We start from the raw sequence: 6,485 nt of genomic DNA, 5'->3' as shown, positions 1-6,485 counted from the left end.
TATGCACCTTATTTTCTCTATCATTTCTCTTTTTAAAAGATTACCCAAAAGACATATCTCAAAGTACTTTAAAAATCCAAATCTACAAGTAACCCATATCCCAAATTTCTCAGAAAATAATGGAAATAATAGCGAGATTGAAGAAATGCTTAATAAATTGAACACTCAGGAAGTTCATAAAAGGGGCAACTTAGGTCCATAGAAGGATCAACTTAGGTCTATAGAAGAGGCAACTTAGTTCCATAGTAGGGGCAACTTAGGAAATCCAGAATCGACTACAACCGACTCCATGTATGGGGAATTTTTTTTCCTCCGTTTCATGTATGGGAATTTTTTTTTTCCTCCATTCCATATTTATGCAATTCCAAAAAAACCTCTCCACGAGTTGGGCATTATTTGCCCCAACTCCCACTGAAATGCAAATTCCCCATTTAACAGTGTCTTGATGACATCACTTGGGTGACATCACCACCATTCTTTTTTTTTTTTTTTTCCTCAGAAAAAAAAATTATTTGCCAGGAAGAAAGTGGCATAATTGGGAAACTCGAGGCTGTGGGAAGCTAGCTGCTCCATAATTACGCTTGGGCGGCCCTGCAGTTTCATATACATTATGCAAGGAAGAAGTTGAATCTTATGATACATGTATACAAGTGTCATCATTATGCAATGTATATAAGCCCAGCCCGATTCTGACCCGGCCCAATGTAAAGCCTAACTGCCGAACGTGCGAACTCATTTTTTTCTGGGAAAATGACGGCCAAGGACGTGTTTGATAATTAATACCCTCCAAGGACATTTTCAGCATTAACAAATGTTCTTAAATGTTCTTAGCATGTCCTTGACGGGTATTAATTATCAAAACACGTCCTGGGCCGTCATTTTCCCTTTTTTTCTTCTTAATTTTTAGGTTGGGCCTCCATCGAAACTTAAGGTGAAATGTGTGTTTCATCAATGCGAGTTTTCATTAGTGCGTTGCAAGGAGAATGGGATATGATCAACAGTCATGCTACTTGCACATACACTTTTACACATATCTTGTACATACACTTTTATAGGGTTCGCCTCGGGACCCACCAATATAATCCGAACCGCTCATTATTTTAAAAATAATTTTTTAAGAGTTCTTGTAAAAAATCAACTCGATAGGATATCAGTAATGGCTTTTTTAGAAATCATAGGGTGAAACAGTCTGATTCGCACTGCGATTTCTGAAAAAAGCCCTTACCGATATCCTATCGAGTTGATTTTTTACAAAAAACTATTAAAACATTATTTTAAAAATAATGAGCGGTTCGGATCATATTGGTGGGACTCGAGGTGGGACCCATAAAAGTGTATGTGCAAGATATGTGTACAAATGTATGTGTCCATAGCATTTTTGTATGATCAATATGAGAGGTAGTAATCTAGGTATTTGTACCTGGAAATGTTACACCCCTTTTTAGTTTTCTAGTCTTTTGATTATTGATGAATGTTACTCTTACGTGATTATCTTGTGTGACGTACCATTTATTTATTTTCCTACCTGCGAAGCAATTGTCATTTTGCGAAAATAAAAATAAAAATGATACGATGCCATAACTAATGATTCATTTTGTTTGAGGAAGTTTATGGATTCTTAATTAGTTCAAAACAAAGCTCCTTACTTAGGTAGTCAAAACATACAACAACAAAATTCTCATAAATGAATGACTGGATTGACCGGAACAACTTGATATTTGTAGTATTATTTTTGTTTACCAATCTCAGGAAACACTTTATTGAACACATCACACGCTGTAATAGACTCACAAACGGTCCTTATTTTGCAAGCAATCAAAGTAAACGCAAATTAGCCAAGTCGATGGGAAGGCGGACTTGGATCTGCTAAAGGCATTGGAGGAGACCAAGTAGGAGAATCATTTGGATGGCCAGATGGTGTATATTGTTTGCAATATAGTCAAGCTTCTTCGGCTGTGACGCAAGAGGATATGCGTGTGGGTTCAGATCCCATCCCGTTTTGTAGTGTCCATTATGGTCCATTTAATGGCTATGATTTACTGCAAGAAATCCAAGGCTCCCTATTATGCCACGTCCCAGTCTTATTTTTGCTCTCAAACGGCACTAGCAACTTGTTAACTGAAAACCCGCGAAAAAAATTTATTCTTAAATGAGCATGATTTTGTGGGGCCCATTTCAGGTTTCACAAAAATAATTCAAACCGCAAGTTATTTTTAAAATACATTTTTTATGGGTTCATGTAAGAAATTATCTCAATCCGATATCTGTAAGGACTTTTTTAGTATTCGTAGAGGCCCAACGAATACCGAACATCCTACAAATTCTGAAAAAGCCCTAATCAATATCGAATTGAGCTAATTTTTATTCAGGAACCCATAAAAATTATTTTAAGAATAACTTGTAATTTGAATCATTTTTAATAGAAACCGTAATGAGCTCCACAAAAATCAAAAAAATCATTGCCCATTTATAATTTATAATGGGTACAAACAGGGAGTACATAGCTTTTTTTTTTTTTTTTTTTGTCGGGCTCATTACGAGTTCTACAAAAATGATTCAAATTACAAGTTATTCTTAAAATAATTTTTATGGGTTCTTGAAAAAAATTAGCTCAATTCAATATCAATTAGGACTTTTTCAGAATTTGTAGGATGTTCCAGTGTTCATTAGGCCTCTACGAATGCTGAAAAAGTCCTTACGGATATCGGATTGAGCTAATTTCTTACATAAACCCATAAAAAATCTATCTTAAGAATAACTTGTGGTTTGAATTTTTTTTGTGAAACCCGAAATGGGCCCCACAAAATCATGCTCATTTAAGAATAAATTTTTTTCACATTGAAGGGGCTTTCCGTTAACAAGTTGCTAGTGCCATTTGAGAGCAAAAATAAGACTGGAACGTGGCCTAATAGGGAGCCTTGGATTTCTTGCAGCAAATCATAGCCATTAAATGGACCATAATGGACAGTACAAAACTGGACGGGATTCGAAACCTATGCGTGTGACTTCATTTCTAGACGTAGTACCAAAGATGGCACCTAAAGCATGGGCATTAGCCTCACAACTCGTATTATCACCGGAATTCCACTCGGACTCCTTTTTTGCTCTAATCACCTTAGTGGTGACATCCTCGATAGTAGGTTCTTCGAAATCGTACAGAACAGACCTCCAAACCCTAATGCCTTGTGTAGAGACCCATATATTTTTAATTCTTGAAATGCCTATCAAATGTCTAATTGAGAAAGTATGGTTTATTTGGTGGTTAATTAGATTGGGGATTGAAGTGATTGAATGGAAACTTGAAGGAGTGTGGGTGTGATAAAAAGATATATGAGTATAAATAGTGGGTTTGTGCTTCGTTCGCTCCGATATAAGAGATAACGCCCCAAGCGTAGGGCCTAATACGTCAGTTGAAGCATGATAATCCGGAAATCCGGGATCGTACCCAAGGGAATAATTAATACGGCTTTGCTGGATTTGTAGATGCAAGCAAGGGCTTTCGGCTTTTAGACAGCCAACTTGGTTTTACGTGCGTAGTGGAAATTAAAAGGGGCTAAATTGAAAAGCTAATAAACTAAAATAAAAGACAGGTTAGGTCTAGGAATTACTAACACTCACGACTCAAGTCAAACTGCATTTCTCACCCAAATACGCAATTCAGGATACACAATTAAGGTTCCCGAATTGGAAAAATAGAATGGTTCGAACACCAAGCTAGCTCTAAAATTTATTTAGCAAATGCCTCGTGTGTCAGAGCTTCAAGTATCATGTGTGGTAGGTAGGCGATGCTCCTACCTACACATGATCAAGGAGATTAACACCTTAGCGATTTGACAAATAAACCCGAACCCCACATCGATTCCCGAACCAAAGGTTTAGACTTTATGGTGAAAAACGCAATTTTACTTGAGCCATGAGGTGCTAATCACCCCATGACCTAACCTTGAAAAACTACTCACCCATATCTATTGAGATAGGAACAAGCAAAAATCTACTTAACATAATGAAATAACAAGACTAGAAGAAAATTAGAGATTATGATAGATCGGGAGTAAAGCAACAACTTTAATTAAAGCGACAACTTTAATTAAAGCGACAATATCAAAAACTAACAACTAAAGGCAGAAATTAAAATATTCAAAGCTGAAAATGAAGAACACTCAAGAACAATGCAAAGAGATTCAAAATCTATTCTAGATTTAGAAAATTGTACTATTCAATCTATTCTACTTGTTTGTACAAAATGATGTCACAAGCTTTTATACTCCGGGGATCCACGTGCAGAGTATACTGTGAGATGCTTCTAAAGATTCGCCCCTAAGGCCCTCGGCATCAATGGCAGCAGGCTTAGGTTGCTTCACTAACGGCCTCGGCATCAATGGACCATTTCTCTTTACATCGATGCCGAGCAGCTTAGGACTGCTCTTCTATTAACTTCGGCATCGATGGATCTTCAAACTTCCCATCGATGCCGAGCCCAATAGCTCCAGCACTTGGTCTGTTCCTCTGCCTTGGCCTTTGCCTTGCCTTACCTTGGCAATTCTAGCCGTCGGGTCATCCTTGCCTAGGCTTGTGACGCGCCTTAGTCTTTAAAGCTCCTTATTTGGTGGTTTTTCTGCAAAACGAAACTAGCACACTCTACAGGCAAACATTGTTAACAAAAACTAATTAACAATTAAATTAAACTAAAACTAGACACTAGCGCACCGTACATTACATTTCCAGGTGCTTGTCACACCCCCCAACTTGATATTTGCTAGTCCCTAGCAAATAAAATGCGGAAAATAGAAAACTAGTAACTATGCAATCCTTCCGAATTCACAACTTAGAACATGCTTAAAATTACCAACTAGCAAGAGTTCAACAATCCGGCTTTTTATTTCATTTCTACAATTCACATTTTCAGCATCCAACTAAACAGGCTAAGTATCAAGCAGGTTAAAGAGCAAGCTAAAAAGTTCGTGTCCTCGAACAAGGGGAGGATACGGGACACAAAACTTTCGAATTCAAACTAAAGCCATATCCACCGAAAAAGTGCTTGACAAACAGGCAACAGCGAACAAGAAATACTATGCCTCAAACAACTACAGCACTTTATTCAACAGAATTAACAACTAACGGATGAAAGTTGGATAATGAAAGGAAAGCATGCCATTAACTAATTATGCAACTATCAGACAGTCAATCAAAATGGAATCCATGCGCACAAAAGATCAACTAAGGTCTTTTTCAGCTTGTAGTGACCTTGGTTACAAAGAACGGGTTAGCAAAAATGGGCGACGGTCTATTTCTAGCTTGGTTAACTACCCGAGTGACCGCCGCCAACATATGAAATGAACCAAGTCAAGGCCAAACCGGCCAAACCAATAAACCAACTACTAACTAACAATGTGCAAAGTTATGCTACGAAATGAAAATGCAACAAAATAAAAGGATAGAATAGTTGGCATGTCAACCAACCAAGACCCCGACCAAGTAAGGGGAATTTCTAAAACCGCCAACTCTGCATCGGATCATCACCACATCATCCAATCATCAAGTCATCCCATCAATCAACCAACTCCTCACTTTCGTACCCTGCAAAGTCATCACTCACTTCCCCCTTATCAACCGGCTCGGGGACATACTTCACCCTATACTGCTGCTCCAGAATTGATGTCTGCCAGGCTATCTCTCTCCTCTGTGCTTCTTGTTCCCTCATCATCTTTCTTCTTTCAGCCTTCTCCTTTCTTTGAGAGTTAATTATTGACACCCCTTGACAAAACAGCTTCTTGATCCAAGACCCCTGTTTCTCCTTCCTTGATGGCATCGTAGTCAAATAATCCCCCTTTCTCGCCTGTTTACCCTTAGCAGTGTGAATCTGAGATGAGCTCTTCACATCAAATATATCATCTATAGGCCCTGGAGAGAGTTCCTCCAATTTCTCATAAGCTGCCCCCCTAACTCCTTTCTCCTTACACAAACTAGTAATCATACAAGGGAAGGGCATGTTGGCAGTAATCAGAGTATTGGCCCTAAAATCACACAGCTGAGTAAAGATGAACATGGCCCAATCTACTATCAAATCATTAGCCGTGAATGCAAACATAATTTCTCCACTTTTCCTTGTTGGCCTACTCTCTGAGCCTCGGGGATAAAGATTATAATGAATTACTTTGTTCAGAAATCTAAAACTTGCTTTAAAATTTTCGGGCACATGGGGCAATGAAGCCAAAGCGGGGTCACTATACAGAGTCTCATTCACAACCTGCAAATCAATCAATTCATCCTTCCTAGGGTAATTCACAGACTCAGTAGGGGGTCTTTGAATTCTCAAATATGCAGCAATATCATTTGGAGTAATCACAATATCAATTCCCCCTACTCTCGAAACAATTCCAACAGCCGGATCGCTCTCCCAATCACCCTCAGGAATTATCATAAACTTATAAAATTCAATAACAACATTCTTATTATATCCAAGTAACTGCTCAGTCCAAAAATTC

This window comes from Rhododendron vialii, chromosome 12a (genome assembly GCF_030253575.1).
Source record: "Rhododendron vialii isolate Sample 1 chromosome 12a, ASM3025357v1".
NCBI lineage: Eukaryota > Viridiplantae > Streptophyta > Magnoliopsida > Ericales > Ericaceae > Rhododendron > Rhododendron vialii.
The sequence above is the reverse complement of the archived record's forward strand: the minus strand, read 5'-3'. Positions refer to the sequence as shown.